General features: G+C 40.0%; 1 pseudogene; it reads left to right on the top strand.

The window, feature by feature from the left end:
- The first annotated feature begins 292 nt into the window (after positions 1–292).
- Positions 293–1,361, top strand: LOC122003503 (annotated as a pseudogene).
- The last annotated feature ends 20,886 nt before the right edge of the window (positions 1,362–22,247 follow it).

Here is a 22,247-nt window from a genome sequence, read left to right as displayed (position 1 = left end):
CCGATTCGACCACAAGTTCGAGATTTGAGATGCCATTGCAGGATTAGGGTTCCTAGGATCAAAAGTTTGATGGCCTTTAATTGGAGGTCACGCGCTGTGAGAGAATCTCTTCCTTGGCGACGTGTTTGACCGCTCATTCTTTCAATCCTTGTGATCGTTATATTATTTATCTTTATGCTCCAAGATGGAGCAGTAACTTAATATGCTTCCTTTGCAAACTTGGAAAGGGCTGCTGTTTGGGAAACTGACCACCCTGGTGAGGCATCTCAAGTCTGAGCTCAGGGCTCTGTCGACTTCTCTGGATCAGAGAGACAAATTGGCACCTAGGAACCTGAATCTCTTTCCTAACCTCGCCAAAGACCACACAAAGATAATTTTTTATGTTCATAACCTCCCCTTATGCCTCAAGTTGGTCGTCCAGAGCCTTGCTGCCGAGGAAGGCAATGGAGAAACATTGCTGATTGTAAACCACGGCGGATACTTCCCTGAGATGGATAGCATTGTCCAGGGCATCCGGTTCTGCCAGATCAAGCAGATCTTTGCACCATATTCTCCTCCTAATAGCTTTCCTGGCATCTCACCTGGTGATTGCGGTGATCAGGATGGTCTTGTTGTAATGAAGTGCAATGGGACAGATGATCAATATAGCAATCACCGGTCACCGAACATAGTTTCTTTGAAACATCAGTGGTGGATGCTGAATACTGTGTGGGATGTGCTGGATGAAACTAAGGAATTTACCAGTCACATTCTTTTCATCGAAGAGGACCATTACATCTGTCCAAATGCATACTGGAACCTCCATCTTATCAATAGGATTGAAACCCTTAATATGTCCCTACTGTTATGTTGCAAACCTGGCTCCATCAGATGTGAACTATAAAGAAGGCTAGGATATGCTGATTGCTGAGAAGATAGGCAATGTAGGGTATGCATTTAACCGGACAGTTTGGAGGAAGATCCATTCAAAGGAAAAGGAATTTTGCTCATTTGATGCATATAACTGGGACATAACTGTGTGGGCTACTGTCTATCCTTCATTTCGGGCCCCTGTTTACACTCTTAGAGGCCCTAGGTAGGACAGGTGCAGCTCATTTTGGAACATATGGGCTGCGTCAAGGACAAGGGAAGAGCAGCCCATGCATCTCGATGGGGAAACAAGTTTACTGTTAGATGAAATTGATAAAATTCTGAATATAAAGCCCAATTGGCCGGTGCATATTTTCAAGAAGCAGACTGGTTACCAAGCCGGTTTCAAAGGATGGGGAAGCTGAGGCGATGAGAGGGACCAAGAAATTTGTCTGACTTTTTCTTATATTATCATCCTGTGCAAACTTCATGATATTTTTCAAAATTGGTAGAGCGTCATACTGACTCCCTTTGTCTAATTCTGTACACAGTAAAAGAAGTACAACACATTATTATCTGAATTATTACAACAATAATCAAATCGTATCCTATTAAATAGGATCGACTATATGAATCCTTTTATATCATTAAGTTCTATCTCCAATTATACTATTATCTATATTTAAATAAAATTTATCTTGATTTATCGTGATTAACCAAGTCTTTTTTTGATCTTCCTCTTCCTCGTTTGATATGCGTGTTTGTCATAGTTTTACATCACCTAATTGGAGCATTTATTAGTCGTCTAAGTATATGCTCGTACCATCTTAAACGTGTCTATCGAAGTTTTCCCTTAATAGATGTAATTTCGACTTGTTCTCTATTGCTCTCATTTCTTATTCTGTCCATTTTCATATGTCCACATATCCACCTTAACATCATGATCTCTACAACTCTCATCTTCTGCTCATGTGCTCCAATCATAACCCAACAGCATAGCAGGTCTATCTACGATTTTGTAGAATTTTCCTTTAAGTTTTAGAGATATTTTACGGTCACATAAAACACCTGACACTCTCCTCCATTTCAACGATCCTGCTTCGAGCTCTTCATTCCAAATGTCTACTACTCTGAAGGGATATACCTTTTTAACTTTGAATGTGTCTGCCCATCATGATTTTAACTTTCCTGAAAAAAGTTTTAACTTTGAATTGAATAATAAAACTAGGTCTCCTTCTTTGATATCTCTGCGTAGTATATGTTGATCATGTCATTTCTTTGTTCTTTCTTTATAGGATTTAGCATGCTCTTAAGCATCCATTCCTAACTCATCGAGTTCATTTAACTGGAGCTTCCTTTTTTGTCCTACTAACTTGAGATCCATGGTAAGCTTTTTAAGTGCCCAGTAGACTTTATGTTCTAATTCTACTGGAAGATGGCATGACTTTTCATAAACTAGCCGGAATGGGGTCATACCAATTGGAGTTTTATAAGCTGTACGGTATGCCCATAAAGCATCATCTAACTTCAATGACTAGTCTTTACGTGAAGTAGAAACCATTTTCTCTAATATGTCTTTAATTTCTTGATTAGAGATCTCAACTTGCCCATTAGTTTGTGGATAGTATGATGTTGTCACTCTGTAATTCACCCATACTTTTTTGGTAAGTTTTCAAATTGTTTTTTTTATAAAATGCGACCCTCCATCACTAATAATTGCTTTAGGTATGCCAAATCGTGGGAAAATCATCTTTTTAAACAATTTAATGACTGTCCTTGCGTCACTTGTAGGATAAGCTATGACCTTCACCCATTTTGACACATAGTACATTGCCACTAAAATAAACTTATTTCCACACGACAATGAAAAGGGTCTCATGAAATCTATTCCCCATACATCAAATAACTCAACTTCGAGAATGTAGTTTAGTGACATTTTGTCTCTTAGTAATGCTTTCGGTCCTTTGGCATTGATCACAGGATTGCACAAATTCTTGTGTGTCTTTAAATAGATTCAGCCAGAAAATCCTGCTAGCAAGACTTTTGTAGCTATTTTTAAAAATCTCGGATGCCCTCTGTAAGATGAAGAATGGCAATGGAACAAAATATCCTTCACTTCTTCCTCGGGTATACATCTTCGATAAATTACATCACTGCATTTCTTGTACAGAAATGGTCCATCCGAAACATAATTCTTGACATCCGAAAGATTTTTTTTCTTTTGTTGTCTGGTGAAATTTGTGAGCAAAACTCCACTCACAAGATAATTAACAAGATCTGCATACCAAGTTGTCTTTATGCAAGCTAATACCAGAAGGTGTTCATCAAGAAAGGTGTCAGTAATAGGCATATCTAACTCTGCATACTTTTTCCCATTTTTCTATACTCGAGATAAATGATCCGCCACTACATTTTCCGCCCCTTTCTTATTTTTAATCTCTAGATTAAATTCCTGAAGAAGCAAGATCCATCTGATAAGTCATGGTTTGCCATCTTTCTTGCCAAGAAGATATTGAATTGCAACATGATCAGTATACACTATCACCTTTGAGTCCACTCGATATGATCTAAACTTGTCAAATGCAAAGACTACTGCTAGAAATTCTTTTTCTGTAGTAGAATAGTTTATTTGGGTTGCATTTAAGGTCTTACTTGCATAGTGAATTGCATGCAAAATCTTATTCTTTCTTTACCCCAAAACTGCTCCTACAGCAAAGTCACTGGCGTCGCACATAATTTGAAATCGAAGCTCCTAGTCCGGGGCTTGAATTACTGGGTTGAGGTAAGAGCATTTTTATTCTTTTTGAAAGCCTCCATACAATCGTTATCAAAACAAAATTCAGCATCTTTAATGAACAAATTAGTTAGTGGCTTAGAGATTTTTGAAAAATCCTTTATAAAGAGCCTATAGAATCTAACGTGCCCCAAGAAACTCCTTACTCCTTTTATATTAATTGGCAGGGGTAATTTCTCTATTACTTCTACCTTATCTTGATCCACCTCAATTCTATGTTCTGATATCTTGTGTCCCAAGACAATTTCTTCTTTAATCATGAATTAACATTTTTCCCAATTTAATACCAAATTTACATCTTCGCACCTTTGAAGAATCGTAGAAAGGTTTAATAAACAGGTGCCGAAATCATTTCCATAAACTGAGAAATCATCCATAAATACCTCCATGATTTTCTCTGTTAGATTTGAAAAACTTACCATCATGCATCTTTGGAAAGTAGCTGGGGCATTACAAAGCCCAAACAACATATGTTAATAAGCAAAGGTTCCATAAGGACATGTAAAAATAGTCTTTTCTTGATCTTGGGGGTGAATTGGAATCTGAAAGAATCCTGAATAGCCATCTAAATAGCAAAAATATGAGTGTTTTGCCAACCTTTCAAGCATCTCATCAATAAATGGTAAATGAAAATGATCTTTCCTAGTTTCTTTATTTAATTTCCTGTAATCAATACACATCTGTCATCCTGTGACTGTTCGTGTTGGAACCAATTTGTTATTCTCGTTTATGATTATAGTCATTCCTCCTCTTTTCGGAACCACGTGCACTGGACTCACCTATTCGCTATCAGAAATAGGATAAATAATCCCAGCATCAAGAAGCTTATGCACCTCATTCTTTACCACCTCTTTCAAGTTTGGGCTCAATCTCCTTTGATGTTCGATCGAATTTTTGTATCTCTCTTCAAGCAGAATTCTATGCATGCAAAGAGAGGGATTTATTCCTTTAATATCGTCTATGGTGCACCCAATCGTTTTCCTATGCAACCTCAACTCGTCAATCAATCTTTGTGTTTCCAACTCAGTTAAATGTGCATTGATTATCACCAAAAAAGTGAAATCCGGACCAAGGTACGTATATTTCAGGTTGGGCGGCAATGGTTTCAACTCTAGCTAAGGTGGCATGATTTTTGGCAAGGTTGGATCTTGCTCTAGTAACTTTATTTCTTCTCTTGCTGTCTCTTTCCCTGAGATCTCTTGAGTTTCTAATACCATTTCTTCATCTCCTTCATAATCAAAGTTATCTTCTGCACAAGAAATATTTTCACATTTCTCTCTTGAAATAGAATCAGTTGAAGAAATTCCCTCTCCAAACATTTTTGATAAAGACTCACCGCACCAACGGAATAAAGCTTGGAGATCCCTTTGATTCAAAGTGATATCTTCTTTGAAACCATTCTGAATTTCACTATCTACACATTCTTGCTTATTTTTTTTTCTTTTGATCCCTCATCATTTCCTTTTTCTTTGTCTTCAAATGCACTTAATGAGAGAGTCATTAGTTCTTGTCCTGACCAATCATTGAGATTTGATACTATCCGATAGATTATTTCATATGCTTCGTCCAAACTTTTCTTTATGAAGGATCCTCTAGATGCACAATCTAATTGATTCTTATTTTGGAAAGAAAGCCCAATATAGAATAAGTGTACAATCTGTTGGAACCCCAAGGTTATTTTGATGTGATCAACCAAGTTAGGTTGGTCTTGTGGTACTTTAACACTGTGTCTAAGTGTGCAGAGCTTAGGAGCACAAGGAGTCGAGCAAAAGACGAAGCTAGTGAGAAGGACTGCACGGGAGAGAGCCGACGGGCTCGGTGTGTCCGAGGGACAAGGTGCTGCAGAAGAGTACGCGGGCGGACGAGAAGGAAGCGCGCGGCGTTTCCGAGGGACGAGAAACCGGAGCGGAAGGTTGCTTGAGAAGGCCGAAATTGGATTCGGGTGAGCCTTATTTCGGTTGGCTGAAATCACCCAAGCGAGCGGAGCCAGAGCGAAAGACCCAGACCAAGGTGAGCTGCACCAGAGCAGAGAGCCCGGACCAAAAGTCAACTATGTTGATTTTAGTGGTCCGGGCGCCTGGAGCGATTCCGGGTGCCCGGAACCTAATTTGACCGGATCACATTTGACCACGATCCGTTGCGAAGAGGATAAAATTTTATCCCGCTCCAGGTGCCTGGAACGCTTCCAGGCACCCCGACCAAGGTTATAAATATAGTCTTGATCCAGAAGTTTTTCATTCATTCAAATCAACAAGCAATTGCATACTCTACACTTGTGTGCTTCTCTTGTCTAGTTTAGCTTCTCATTTTTTGTACTTCATTGCTGTAAGAGGCTTCTTCGCCTAAAGGAGATCTTTAGTGTGTGATTCATTCCTTGGATTAACAACCTCCCAGGTTGTAACAAAGTCAAATCCGTGAGCCTCTTCTTTTAGTTTCTTTTTTTATTTAATGATATGCAATTGTTCTTTTAAAATCCGAGAAGGGTATTTTTATATGTGTAGGGCTATTCAACCCCTCCGACAGCCGACCACCAATGGTCCCCAACAAGTGGTATCAGAGAAAGGATACTTCAGGAGGACTAACTGTCGATCGAAGCAAAAACGATGGCCGAACCAAGCATATACCCGCCAAAGTTCGAGGGGGAGTTCGCTAGCTGGAAAAAGTGAATGAAGGTATTTTTTTTTAAACTGATTTTGATTTACTTCTAATAATGGAATTCAGTTTTATAGCACCAGAAGGTAAAGAAAAATACTAGTGGACAAAAAAGGAGCAGGTCGACTACGTGGCAAATGGAAAAGCAGAATTCCATCTGCTGAGCATCCTTCCACCATAAGAAGTCAACCGGATCAGCAACTACGATTCAGCAAAGGAGCTTTGGGAGAAGTTCCTTGAGCTACACGAAGGGACATCCAAAGCCAAGCTCGCGAGACGGGACTTACTTCGCAACCAACTGACCAACCTACGAGTTGAAGAAGATGAGACAATTGCGCATCTTCACTCGAGAATTAAGGAGTTCATCACCGGACTATCGAATCTTAGAGAAAAGGTAAGTAATCGAGATTTGCTAAGGTATGCGTTAAATGCGTTCCCTAGGAATATGAAATGGACTTCACTGGTAGATGCTTTTTATATCTCTAAGGACTTAGAAAATATTACCTTAGAAGAATAATTTTCTACGTTTGAAATGCATGAATCGAGATGTGCATGTACGAAGGAGCCGAAGCACAACATCGCCCTCAAGGCAGCGAGAGATGAACATGAGTCAGAATCTTCTCTCGATGACGAGGAAATGGTAATGATGGTAAGACATTTTAAAAAGTTGTTTAATTCAAGTAAAACTAACCATCCGCAGGGTAGAAAAAAAAGGACGATCAGATGCTACCACTGCAACAAAGAAGGGAACGTCAAAGATAACTGCCCCAAGCTAAGGAACAAGGATAAAGACAAAGGAAAGAAGCCTGTCCAAACAAAAAGGTTCAAGACACTAAAAGAGACGTGGGACGATACATCGTCCGAATCGAAAATTGAGGCCTTCTTCGGACTTGCATTAATGGCAAGTCATCAAGACGAGGACTACGATTCAAGCTCGTCTGAAATGAGCATCGAGAGCATCGATGAAGGGGGAGCTACGTCGGAAGAAAGCAGCAGTTTAGGGGGAGCCACGGATAACGAGGTCGACAAGGTAAGTCAAGTATGATTTCTTCCTCCCGATAAATTATTTAAGTTTGTTAAAGTATTAACTAAAGATTTCTGTAAATTAGAAAAAGAGGTTAAAAATTTAAAATTAATCCTAGCAAAATCTTGCCCATTAGAAGAGTTTGATAAAGTAAATTAGAAAATGATAATTTACAAAAAAAATAAATAACTTAAAAAATTTTGCATGCTCATCTAATACAAGTTATAGAAAATTCAATAATCTAAATTGATATTTTAGATATCACAAGGGATAAATTAGAAATATTTCAAAGAAATATGTTCCTATGAAATACCTAATTAACCCAATTGGTTGGAACCTATATTTGGTTCCGAAGTCGTGTTTAACTTAAACCTTAATTTAGATTTAGGGCTTTCAGAGAGTTCTTTAAATATTTAATTTCTATATAAGGTTTTTTCTAGAAGTAGTTGATGATCCAATAACCAAGAAGTCCTAGTGCCTCGCCATAGCCTAGAAGCCAAAATATTGAAATAAAATATTTAATTGACTAACTGATAAAGCATTAAATTAGGATCAGTTAATGCTTTAGAATTTTTTTTCAAATATTTTCTACTTGGAAATGTCTAACTTAGATTTTTTTTCTTAAAAATATTTTTTGCAAAAACTTAGCAAAATTATTTTTTAATAGTTAGTCAAAAATATTTTACTGCTTGAATTTTTTTTTTACTTAGAAAAATTTCTCAAATTTTTTGCAAAGTTGTCTAACTTAGAATTTTTTTTGTTAGAAAGTCTTTTTTCTGCTTGAAATTTCTTTTACTTAAAAATATTTTAGAATTATTGCAAATTTTTTGTGATAACAAAATAATTTTCAAATTTTTTCCAAGTTTTTTAGTACCCTTAGATTTTTCTTGGTATCCCATTTTTATGTGATCAAAGGGGGAGAACGAAAAGATTAAGTTTAGGGGGAGTAGATTCAATTTTTTATTTTTTGCACTTTATTACATAATTTATTATTTTAACTTTATGTCTCTTTACCCTATCTTAACTTGGGTTGCTCACATCAAAAAGGGGGAGATTGTTAGAACCCCAAGGTTATTTTGATGTGATCAACCAAGTTAGGTTAGATCCTGTGGTGTTTTAACCTTGTGTCTAAGTGTGCAGGAGCTTAGGAGCACAAGGAGTCGAGCAAAAGACGCAGCTAGTGAGTAGGACGACACAGGAGAGAGCCGACGGGCTCAGTGCGTCTGAGGGATGAGGTGTTGCAGAAGAGTACGCGGTCGAACGAGAAGGAAGCGCACGACATTTCCGAGGGACAAGAAGCCGGAGAGGAAGGTTGCTCGAGAAGGCCAAAATTAGATTCGGTTGGCTGAAATCACTTAAGCGAGCGAAGCCGGAGCAGAAGACCCGAACCGAGGCGAGCAACACCGGAGCAGAGAGCCTGAACCAAAAGTCAACTATGTTGACTTTAGTGGTCCGGGCGCTCGGACCAGTCCTAGCACCCGGAGCGATTCCGGGCGCCTGGAACTCGATTTTGACCGGATCGCGTTTAATCATGATCCGTTCCGAAGGGCATAAAACTTTATCCCCTCCAGGTGCCTGGAACGCTTCCAAGCACCCCGACCAAGGCTATAAATACAACCTTCGTCCAGAAGCTTTTCATTCATTTAAATCATCAAGCAATTGCATACTCTACACTTGTGTGCTTCTCTTGTCTAGTTTAGCTTCTCATTTTTTGTATTTCATTGTTGTAAGAGGCTTCTCCATCTGAAGGAGATATTTAGTGTGTGATTCATTCCTTAGATTAACAACCTCCCCGGTTGTAACCAAGTCAAATCCGTGAGCCACTTCTTTTAGTTTCTTTCTTTATTTAATTATATGCAAGTGTTCTTTTAAAATCCGAGAAGGGTATTTTTATTTGTGTAGGGCTATTCAACCCCTCCAACAGTCGGCCACCAACGGTCCCCAACACAATCAACCATTTCTCAATACCATGGTGTGGACATTGATACAAAAGAAATGAATATCTTTCTCAAGCTTGACGTAACTCCTCCCCAACAAGTTGCTTAAAATGCAAAACTGGATTTCTCAAATATATGGTCTTCTGTGGAGGAAAATATTTATTCAAAAATTTCTTCTCTAACTCATCCTAAGTTTTGATACTTCTGGGTTGTAAGGTATTGAACCAAACCTTTGCAGCATCCTTAAGACTAAAAGGAAAAACTAATAGTCGTATAAAATCATATGGAACCCACTCATATTTCAACATGTTGCAATATCTATGGAATTCCATGAGGTGTGAATAGGGATTCTCTGAATCTAATTCCCTAAACTGATCCTGCTGAATCTTGGAGATAAAGGACGGTCTAAGCATAAAATTTTTTGCTTGAACCTCTGGCTGAACAATGGGCCCTAACTCTTGGACAGACTTTGGAGCTCCGTAGTCTTTCAATGGTTTGAATACTATATTTATGTTGCAGAAAAAAGAAAATAAGAGATGTAAAATAAAATTGCAAAAACAGGATTTCTAAAAATAGTTACAAGTATGAAAAAGTAAAGAAAGAAAAGTTTAATTTAACTCGAATGATTATCTCTAATGTTATAGACGCAGTCCTTGGAAACTACGTCAAAAACTTGTTACGCAACCGCAAGCGCACGGTTTCATCGTCAGTAATAAAAAGATATAGAATCTGATGGATCCCGGTTGGCCGACTAGAAAGGGGGTTGAATAGCCCTGCACAAATTATAAAAGAAACCCTTCTTGGACAATTAACTTAAATAATGAACACTTGTAAAAATAACTAAATAAACAAAAAAGAAAGAGACTCCAGAATTTTTACTTGGTTACAACTGGGGAGGTTGTTAATTCAAGAAAATGAATCGCACTACTTTCTCCTTCAGGTGGAGAAGCCTCTTTACATCAATTTACGCACAAAAATGAAGAAGCTAAATAAAGTGGAAAGCATATACAAGTGTTGCTTAGTAATTCTTGTTGTTATCAAGCTTCTGGACCAAGGCTGTATTTATAGCCTTGGTCGGGGTGCTTGGAAGGGTTTCAAGCGTCTGGAAGGGGATAAAACTTTATCTCCTTCGCAACGACCAACATCCACGTCGACCGTGGATAAAAAGAGGTTCCGAGTGCCCGGAATTGCTCCGGGCTCCCGGACTGGTCTGGGTGCTCGGAATGGGTTCGGGCGCCCGGACCCTTAAAGTCAACAAGGTTGACTTTTTCAATCAGGGCTCTTTGCTCCGGTGCTACTTGCCTCAGTCTAGGTCTTCCGCTCTAGCTTTGCTCGCTTGGGTGATTTCGGTCAACCGAAATAAGGCTCACCCGAACCCAATTTCGGCCTTCTCCTCGAACAGGCTTCTACTCTTGCTTCTCATCCCTCTAACGTCGTGCACGTTCTTCTCGTCCACCGGAGTACTCTTCCGTAGCTCTTCCGTCCCTCGAATGCACCGAGCCTGTCGGCTCCCTTCCCGTGTCATCCTTCTCGCTAGCCGCATCTTCCGCTCGACTTCCTGTGCTCCTAAGCTCCTGCACACTTAGACACAGGGATCAAAAACTAATAGGACCTAACTTAACTTGTTTGATCGCATCAAAACAATCTTGGGGTTCCAACAATCTCCCCCTTTTTGATGTGAACAACCCAAATTAAGCTAGGATAAACATACATAAAGTTAATACAACAAATTCTACAATAAAGTGTAAAAATTAAAAAATATTAATTTGAAAATCTATACCCCCTTAACTTAATCTTTTCCTTCTCTCCCTTTGATCACACAAAAATGGGGTACCAAGAAACATCTAAGGGTATAACTTTGAAAAAACTTTGAAACAATTTAAAAATTATTTTGATATAAAAAAAATTATAAGTAAAAAAATTTCTAAGTTTAAAAATGAGAAATTTTCAAGTAAAAAAGAATTTCTAAGTAAACTCTGATTTTGGAAATATTGAGAATAATTTTGATAGCTCTAAATGTAACGCCCCGCCTCCTACTATCTAGGCTGTAAGGCCGGGGGTTACATTATGCTAACTATTCTTGTGCGGAAAAGAAAAGACTGCACTAATTAAAAAGTCTCTACTATTTACTATGAACTCTGGAAATTATTCTTAGAGTATACTTCTGAGGTTGTACACATGCAAAAGGAGGGGACTTAACTTCCTATTTGGTCAAAATTTGAATTTTGGCACTTCTAGCTGAAATCAGACATTCCAATTGATCAGCTGATCGATTGGAGTTGTTTGATCGATCCACTGATCGATTCAACTCGCTACTGTGCATGGGGTCAAAACTGGATCGATCGGCTAATCGATCCAATCAGGTCAATCGATCCAGAGATCGATTCAGAAGCTCTCTGTTAGTGGGATTAAATTCCCAATCGATCGGCTAATTGATCCATGGCCGATCGATCAGCTGATCGACTCATCAGCTCTCTGTACGCGACAGATCGCGCTTCGATCGATCGGCTGATCTTGGGGCTCCCCAATCGATCAGCTAATCGACTCACTAGCCTTCTGTACGCAGGGACTTCTCCCAATCGATCGGTTGATCGATTGAGGACTGCTCAATCTATCGGCTGATCAATTGGGATTTCTGATTTCCGCAGAAATCAGACCCGACCTCATATAGAATTTTCAGAAATTCAACTACAACCACCACACTATTATTGGACATGCCATTACTCACGGTTAGCTATCTACTATCATGACAAATAACAATCTAAGCATAACATAGTGTATACTCTCATGAATCAAGACACTTAGCATCTAAAAGTGCAGAAAAGTAATACTATAAGAAGTACTAAGTTCTTAATTTGCTAATTTCCCCCAAGGATCTTTATTCCAGGTTCCTTCTCACACACATCCTCATCGCATTGCCTCCAACCTCCGTTATTCCATCTTTCCTTTACCTTTATTTGCAGTATAAGGAAAAATGTAACTATAAGCTTGAGAGCTTAGTAAGAAACCATCTACCTCACAAAAACATGCATTTACAGAAATCATGCTTTTTAAGAGATGTTATGCTGATATGCAAGCTGAGAATCATACTAGAAATGCTAAAACATGGCACATGAGCATGTAAATCATGGCAATCAAGAACTAAACATAAAGCTGTCTGCTATATCAATAGAAAACTGGACTGAAGCTAAGCTGAATTCACTTATCTGTTTTGTGAAGTTTGAAAACTATTTTCGTAAATAGGTAAAAATACTAAACATGCTGCTGATGGGCCCGGCAACTGTACTTGTTGTGCGCGCATCCCTAACTAGGCCCGAGGTAGCAAATCCCGAATCTAGTAGGGTTACTAGGTTATCTAAACCTAGGGACGACTATGGGAGCCTAACCCAAGGACAACTGAAGTCCAGTACAGTGCCACTGATAAAGTAAAATACTGTTTATAACTGATTTATCATATCTTGCTTTTTACTAGGTTATCTGAACCTAGAGGCGACTATGGGAGCCCACCCATTGGACCGTAGTCCCATATGAACTGAGCAATACTAGTATACTATTTAAAATGCATCTATGGCATTTAACTGAACTAGTAAAACGCCTACTGTAGCATATAACTGTGCTAGGCATTTTATCGAGCACCTGTTGTGCTCTAACTCTGCATATGGTTGCACTAAGAACATAAGAGCGAACTAAGGACATAAAAGCATGCAATTAGCTACTTATACTGCAGGTGAGGGGTTACTCACATCCTGCGCTAATTTTTCTTACAATCCGTTTGCTAGGTTTCCGGAGAAGAGATCTCTTCGGCGATCTTCTTACGTCTATGCGTTCTTCTCACGGAGAGGAGCGTCCTCATATCGGAGACGTCGTCGGAAGGTGCTCCTATGACCCTAGAGGTGAAACCCTAGGTGTTCTTGGACTTGGGCGCCGAGAGGGTGCGAGAGAAGAGGGGTTCGGCAGTGAGGGTTTAAGGGAAAAGAGAATTGTCGTTCAATATCACAACTCTCCACTTAATTTCCTTATTTATATTAAGTGATTAATACACCCAATTAAACTTTAAGTATAATTGTTCTCCTTTCCTTTCAGCACACCCCTGCTGGGGCCCCTTGGTTACTAAAGTCATCTATAAGACGTAGAGTCTAATAGGTCTCGGGTTCGATTCCCGCTTAGGCTATTTTACGTTTTTTTTTAATTTTGCTACTTCGGCTATTCTAAAAATTCCAGAAAAATATTCTATAATTCCAGAAAAATAATAGAATATTTCTAAAATCAATTTGAGAATTTTCGGGTATTACAATCCCCCTTACCTTATAAAAAGTTCGTCCTCGAACTAGACTAACTCTGGGTACTTCTGCCTCATACTTGCTTCTGTCTCCCAAATTGCCTCTTCTGTTGTGTGATTTTGCCAAATGACTTTTACTAATGGTACCTCCTTGTTCCACAATTTCTTAACTGCTCGGTCTACTATCTGAATAGGCCGACTGTCATAGCTGAGGTCTTCGCGGACTTGTACCGACTGGAGTTCAATCACCTGGGTGGCATCTGGGATATGCTTCTTCAGCATAGAGACATGGAATACGTTATGGATAGCTGACATCTCCTGGGGTAGCTCTAGCTCATATGCTACCTTTCCAACTCTTTTAGTGATAAGGTATGGTCCCACATATCTGGGACTTAGTTTGCCCTTCTTCCCAAAACGCATTACTCCCTTCATAGGAGCCACTCAGAGAAATACTGTATCCCCCACTGAAAACTCTAAAGGTCAACACTGTGTATCAGCATAGCTTTTCTGGCGGCTCTGAGCTATCTCTATCCTCTGGCGGATCTGCTGTATAGCTGTCGTGGTGTGTGCTACTAGATCTGTCTGAAGTTCTAGCTCTTTCTGTTCACCACTATCATACCAACAGATTGGAGATCTACACCTCCGCCCGTAGAGAGCCTCGTAGGTGCCATGCCAATGGTGGCCTGATAACTATTTTTGTATGCAAATTCTGCTAAACACAGATATTTGCACCAACTTCCCTTGAAATCTAGGGCACACGCTCGGAGCATATCCTCGAGTACCTGATTTACTCGTTCCGTCTGACCATCTGTCTGAAGATGGAAGGTTGTGCTAAACTTTAACTTGGTGCCCAATGATGATTGTACACACTCCCAGAAGTGTGACGTGAATCTACTGTCCCTGTCTGATATAATAGTCTGTGGGACTCCATGCAGTCTGACAATCTCCTTGAGATATAACTGAGCTAGCTGCTCCATGGAGTAGGATATCCTGATAGCTAAAAAGTGGGTTGACTTAGTCAATCTATCGACTATTACCCAGATGGCATCAAAACCATTCGTAGTTCTGGGTAGTCCCACTATAAAATCCATAGAAATATCCTCCCACTTCCATTCTGAAATTTGAATAGGCTGCAGAACTCCTCCTGGTCTCTGGTGTTGTGCCTTAATCCTCTGGCAGGTCAGACAGGTACTGACATATCTAGCGATGTCTCTCTTCATTCCAGGCCACCAAAAATGTTTCTTTAGGTCTTGGTACATCTTGGTGGAACCAAGGTGCATCGCATAAGGAGTCCTATGAGCCTCATCTAGAATCTTCCTCCGTAGTTTCTCCTAATCCGGAACATATAGTCTGTCATCAAAATGTAATACCCCACTATTAGATATTCGAAACTCTCCACTTTCTGACTCTGCTAACCCTTGCTTGATTTTCTGAATTTCAGGGTCCTGATCCTGAGCTGTCTGGATATCACCAAGCAGGGTAGATACTAATGTCATAGTAGAGAGTTGCCCAACTACTAGTTCGAGGCCAAAATCTATAATCTCCTTTTGTAGGGGCGGTGACATGGCTGCTAGGAATGGTAAGGTGACACTGGATTTCCTGCTGAGTGCATCTGCCACCTTATTGGCCTTTCCTGGATGGTAGAGGATGTCTATGTCATAGTTTTTGACCAGCTCGAGCCATCTGCATTGTCGCATATTCAGATCCTTCTGAGTGAAGAAGTACTCCAAACTCTGATGATCTGTATATACTCTGCACTGAGCTCCATACAGATAATGTCTCTAAATTTTGAGGGCGAAGACGACTGCTGCAAGCTCAAGGTCATGAGTAGGGTAGTTCCTCTCATAATCCTTGAGTTGTCTGGAGACATAGGCGATCACCTTACCTTCTTGCATCAGTACTGCTCCTAGTCCCAACTTAGAGGCGTCACTGTAAATATCAAAGTTGTCTGTGTTCTCTGGCAGGGTTAGAATGGGTGCACTGGTCAATCTTCTTTTGAGCTCCATGAAACTGTTCTCACAGTCCTCTGTCCACTCAAATTTTCTGTTCTTCCTAGTGAGAGCTGTCAGTGGGGAGGCTATCCTGGAGAAATCCTCTACAAATTTTCTGTAATAGCCTGCTAGTCCTAGAAAACTTCTGATTTCGCTGGCGTTCTTAGGTCTCTTCTAGTTACTCTCAACCTCTATCTTACTGGGGTCTACCATGATACCATCCTTGGAGATGATGTGACCCAGAAAGGATACCTGATCAAGCTAGAATTCATATTTCGCGAACTTGGCGTACAGCTGGTTCTGCTGAAGGGTCTGCAGTACTATCTTCAGGTGCTCTGCGTGTTCTTCCTGAGTTTTGGAATAGATAAGAATGTCGTCGATGAACACGATAACAAACTTATCTAAGTATTCTCTGAATACCCTGTTCATGAGGTCTATGAAAGTAGCTGGAGCATTTGTCACGCTAAAGGACATGACTACGAACTCATAATGTCTGTATCTGGTCCTGAAAGTCGTCTTGGGTATATCACCTTCTTTAACTGTCACCTGGTGATATCCTGATCTGAGGTCTATTTTAGAGAACACTGCTGCTCTCTTTAGCTGATCGAACAGGTCATCTATCCTGGGAAGAGGATACCTGTTCTTAATCGTGACTTGGTTTAGTGCCCGGTAGTCTATACACAGGCGCATGCTCCCGTCCTTCTTCTTCATGAACAATACAGGTGCTCCCCATGGTGAGTGACTAAAGCGTATGAAGCCCTTGTCAAGCAGCTCCTGTAGTTGCTCTTGGAGTTCCTTTAGTTCTGCTGGAGCCATGCGATAGGGTGCTTTGGAGATGGGATTTGTACCGGGAATAAGTTCTATCTCAAATTCAATCTCCCCGTCTGGTGCTAGGCTTGGTAACTCTTCAGGCAAGACTGCTGGGTAGTCACATACAACTCGGACCTCCTCTAGATTTTGGTCCTTGTCCTAACTGGTATTGACTACATGTGCTAAGAATCCCGTACATCTTGAATCAAGTAGTTTCTGTGCTTTTAGAGCTGAGAGAAACTTCTTGGCTTTTCTCTTTAGTTCTCCGATGTAACCAAACTACACTCCTGCTTCAGGTTGGAATACAACTTTCTGTTTACGACACTCTATGGAGGCACCGTACTTGCTCAAAAAGTTCATTCCTAAGATGACATCGTAGTCAGCCATATCTAGCACTATCAGATCATCAAAAAGCTCTCTGTCTGCTATAATGACTGGCACTGCTCGAAGCCAGTGTGTGGATGCCATAATTTCTCCTGAAGGTAGTATTGTCAAAAACTGACCACTGAGTACCTCTGGAGATATTTCTAGCTTTTTGACGAATGCCCTGGATATATAAGAATAGGTTGCCCCTTTGCTGTAAAATACTAATCTGACTTGTAACAACTGTCGAGGCATTTGCTACGTCCTCTCTGGTGAGTGAGTAGATCCTCGCATTCGTCGTGGCTGAGGGGGCTTCTAGTCTGCCCTGACTGATGTGTGGACCATCTATAGCGGCCTGCATCAGATGTAACTGTGCTGGGTTACCTCCGTACTGAATCGGCTGTGGTAGGGGAACACTAATCTTGTTCGGGCATTGCTTGGCCATATGCCCTTCCTAGCCACATTCGAAGCATCCTCGTGTGCCCTTACGACAAACTCCAGGGTGGAATTTCCCACAAGTGGGACACTTGGGATAGCTAGGCTGTTTACTAGCTGGTCCTCCTTTTGGGTAACTCCCTGATTTACGTTTGTGACTGGAGTTCCCTTTCCAGTTAGAGCTGTGGCCCTGATGTTTCTGAGTACCTGAGCCTCCTTGGCCCTTAGACTCTGAAACGGCTTGCTTCTGCTGTTTGATGTTGTTCTGGTAATGCTCGGTGGTCAGAGCACTACTTACCAGTTCTTCAGTAGTTTGCGGCCTATGAACGCCGCTGGCCACATTCATTGCTATTTCCGGTCTTAACATTTTAAGCATCAACCGGACTCATTTTCTTTCAGTGCTGACTAATTCGGGGCATAGACGAGCCAGTCTGTTGAATTTCTTCACGCCCTCCTCAACTGAAAGGTTGCCCTGACGAAATTCAGTGAACTCGTCATAGTGGCGGTTTGTGACCCGCATGTGGAAGAACTCTTCAAAGAATTCTCTCTCGAAGTTATCCCATGTCATCTGGTTCACTGGGCGCTTCACTTTAATTCTCTCCCACCACATACGTGCATCTCCTGTCAGGCAGAAGGAGGCGCACTTCACTTTTTCATACTCTGGCCAGTCCAGAAGCTCCATCGTACTTTCTAGTATTTTGAACCAGGCTTGGGCATTCCATGGTTCACTAGTGCCTGAGAAATTCTCTGGCTTGATTTTCTGCCACTAGATCAGATAAGCTTCTCTCCTTTCCCCTGTTGCTGGGGCTACTGGTGCTGCAGGTTGGACTGGTGGAACCTCTATCACTACTGGGGTTGCTAGGTTAGGTTCTGGAGTGACAGTGGGAGTGTTCTGCTGATTAGCCCTTAGAGTGGCTATCTCCAACTGCTGTTCAGCTAGTTGTTTCTGTAACTGAGCCACTACCTCTGCAAGATCTAGGGGAGGCACTGAGTTGTCTGCCTCGTGCTGGGGCTCAATAGCTGGTGTCTTTCTAGCTGAGCATCCTCGTACCATTTTCTAAAGAAATAGAGGACATGCATAACTAATACAGTCATATTTGCATAACTATTATTATCTGGATAGATGCTATCATATATAAGCTAAACATGCTTTAGTTATCTATAAACATGAAAGCAAGAAACATAATTAATATGAGAGATATTCTTACTTGGAAGCTGCAGGTTCAATGCTGATGTGTGTGTGGAGGAAGTATGGAATTTGCTCTGATACCACTCTGTAATGCCCCGCCTCCTACTATCTAGGTTGTAAGGCCGGGGGTTACATTATGCTAACTATTCTTGTGCGGAAAAGAAAAGACAGCACTAATTAAAAAGTCTCTACTATTTACTATGAACTCTGGAAATTATTCTTAGAGTATACTTCTGAGGTTGTACACATGTTAAAGGAGGGGACTTAACTTCCTATTTGGTCAAAATCTGAATTTTGACACTTCTAGCTGAAATCAGACATTCCAATTGATCGATTGATTGATTGGAGTTATTTGATCGATCCACTGATCGATTCAACTCACAACTATGCATGGGGTCAAAACTGGATCGATCGGCTGGTCGATCCAATCTGATCAATCAATCCAGAGATAGATTCAGAAGCTCTCTGTTCGCAGGATTAAATTCCCGATCGATCGGCTGATCGATCCATGGCCGATCGATCAACTGATCGACTCATCAGCTCTCTGTACGTGACAGATCGCGCTTCGATCGATCGGTTGATCGATCGGGGCTCCCCAATCGATCAGCTAATCGACTCACTAGCCTTCTGTACGCGGGGACTTCTCCCAATCGATCAGCTGATCGATTGAGGACTGCTCATTCGATCGGCTGATCGATTGGGGTTTCTGATTTCCGTAGAAATTAGACCCGACCTCATACAGAATTTTCAGAAATTCAATTACAATCACCACACTATTATTGGGCATGCCATTACTCACGCTTAGGTATCTACTATCATGACAAATAACAATCTAAGCATAACATAGTGTATACTCTCATGAATCAAGACACTTAGCATCTAAAAGTGCAGAAAAGTAATACTATAAGAAGTACTAAGTTCTTAATTTGCTAATTTCCCCCAAGAATCTTTATTCCAGGTTTCTTCTCACACACATCCTCATCGCATTGCCTCCAGCCTCCGCTATTCCATCTTTCCTTTACCTTTATCTACAGTATAAGGAAAAATGCAACTATAAGCTTGAGAGCTTAGTAAGAAACCATCTACCTCACAAAAATATACATTTACAGAAATCATGCTTTTTAAGAGATGTTATGCTGATATGCAAGCTGAGAATCATACTAGAAATGCTAAAACATGGCACATGAGCATGTAAATCATGGCAATCAAGAACTAAACATAAAGCTGTCTGCTATATCAATAGAAAACTGGACTGAAGCTAAGATGAATTCACTTAGCTGTTTTGTGAAGTTTGAAAACTATTTTTGTAAATAGGTAAAAATACTAAACATGCTGCTGATGGGTCCGGCAACTGTACTTGTTGTGCGCGCATCCCTAACTAGGCCCGCGGTAGCAAATCCCGAATCTAGTAGGGTTACTAGGTTATCTAAACCTAGGGACGACTATGGGAGCCTAACCCAAGGACAACTGAAGTCCAGTACAGTGCCACTGATAAAGTAAAATACTATTTATAACTGATTTATCATATCTTACTTTTTACTAGGTTATCTGAACCTAGAGGTGACTATGGGAGCCCACCCATTGGACCGTAGTCCCATATAAACTGAGCAAGATTAGTATACTATTTAAAATGCATCTATGGCATTTAACTGAACTAGTAAAACGCCTACTGTAGCATATAACTGTGCTAGGCATTTTATCGAGCACCTGGTGTGCTCTAACTCTGCATATGGCTGCACTAAGAACATAAGAGCGAACTAAGGACATAAAAGCATGCAATTAGCTACTTATACTGCAGGTGAGGGGTTACTCACATCCTGCGCTAATTTTTCTTACAATCCGTTCGCTAGGTTTCCGGAGAAGAGATCTCTTCGGCGATCTTCTTACCTCTATGCGTTCTTCTCGCGGAGAGGAGCGTCCTCGTATCGGAAACGTCCCGGAAGGTGCTCCTATGACCCGAGAGGTGAAACCCTAGGTGTTCTTGGACTTGGGCGCTGAGAGGGTGCGGGAGAAGAGGGGTTCAGCAGTGAGGGTTTAAGGGAAAAGCGAATTGTCGTTCAATATCACAACTCTCCACTTAATTTCCCTATTTATATTAAGTGATTAATACACCCCAATTAAACTTTAAGTATAATTGTTCTCCTTTCCTTTCAGCACACCCCTGCTGGGTCCCCTTGGTTACTAAAGTCATCTATAAGGCGTAGAGTCTAATAGGTCTCGTGTTCGATTCCTGTTTAGGCTATTTTACGTTTTTCGTTTTAATTTTGCTACTTCGGCTATTCTAAAAATTCTAGAAAAATATTCTATAATTCCAGAAAAATAATAGAATATTTATAAAATCAATTTGAGAATTTTCGGGCATTACACTAAAAATATAATAATTTTAGAAATATTTTCTAAGTAAAAAAAAATCTAAAAAAAATTCTAAGTTTTTTTTACTTTTTTTTTAATTTAAATTTATGCAATATGTAAAATACGTTTTGGTAAAGCAAAAAAAACTTTAAGTTAAAAAGATTAGAATTTTTTTTAAAAAAATTGAATAACTATTCAAAGCATTATCTAATTTCAATTTTTAATGCTTTATCAGTTAGTCAATTAAACATTTTATTTCAATATTTGGCTTCTTGGCTGTGGCGAGGCACTAGGCCTTCTTGGTTATTAGATCATCAACCACTTCTAGACAAAGCCGCATAAGGAAATTAAACGTTTAATTTTTTCGCTGAAAGCTCAAAGTCTTAATAAGATTCAGGTTAGGCAAGACTTGGGAACCTAATATAGGTTCCACCCAACTAAATTGATTAGGTATTTTCTAGGGACATATTTCTTTGAAATATTTCTAATTTGTCCTTTGTGATATCTAAAATACCAATTTAAATTATTGAATTTTCTAAAACTTGTGTTATATAAGCATGCATTATTTTTCAAGTTCATTATTTCTTTTTCCAAAATCTCATTTTTCTAGCTTTATTTTATTAAATTCCTCTAATGGGCAAGATTTTGCTAGAATTAATTTTAAAATTTTAATTTCTTTTTCAAGTTTGCAACAATCTTTGGTTAATAATTTTACAAACTTAAACAACTTGTCAGGTGGGAGAGATCGTACCTGACTTACCTTGTCTATCTCATTGTTCGTGGCTCCCCCTGAACTGCTGTTTTCTTCCGATGTTGCTCCCCCTTCATTGATATTCTCGATGCTCATTTCAAAAGAGCTTTCTTCGTATTCATCTTGATGACTTGCCATCAACGCAAGCTCGGAGAATGCATCAACTTTCGATTTAGACGACGTTTCATCCCACGTCGCCTTTAGTATCTTGTACTTGTTCATTTGGACATGCTTCTTTCCTTTGTCCTTGTCCTTGTTCCTTAGGTTGGGGCAGTTGTCTTTGACGTGTACTTCTTCATTGCAGTGGTAGCATCTGATCGTTCTTTTCTTTCTACCCTACGAATGGTTAGTTTTTCTAGATTTAATTAATTTCTTAAATCGCCTTACCATCAATGTTGTTTCTTCATCCTCAAGGGAGGATTCCGAGTCTTATTCATCCATCCTTGCCTTAAAGGCAATATTGTGTGTTTCCTCCTTCTTCGTATTTACACATCTCATCTCATGGACTTCAAAAGTCGAAAATAATTCTTCTAAGGTAACAATTTCTAGATCCTTAGAGATATAGAAGACATCTACTTGTGATGCCCATTTTGTATTCCTAGGGAATGCATTAAGAGTGTACCTTAGCAAATCTCAGTTGCTTACTGTTTCTCCGAGATTCGAAAGTCTGGTGATGAGCTCCTTAATCCTCGAGTAAAGGTGTGCAATCGTTTTGGCTTCTTCAAATCAGAGGTTGTTGATCTGGTTATGAAGTAAGTCCTGTCTTGCAAGTTTCACCTCCGAGGTTCCTTCGTGATGTTCCGAGAATTTTTCCCAAACCT

This window comes from Zingiber officinale, chromosome 1A (genome assembly GCF_018446385.1).
Source record: "Zingiber officinale cultivar Zhangliang chromosome 1A, Zo_v1.1, whole genome shotgun sequence".
NCBI lineage: Eukaryota > Viridiplantae > Streptophyta > Magnoliopsida > Zingiberales > Zingiberaceae > Zingiber > Zingiber officinale.
Note: the sequence above shows the minus strand (reverse complement) of the source record. Positions and strands in the feature narration are given on the sequence as shown.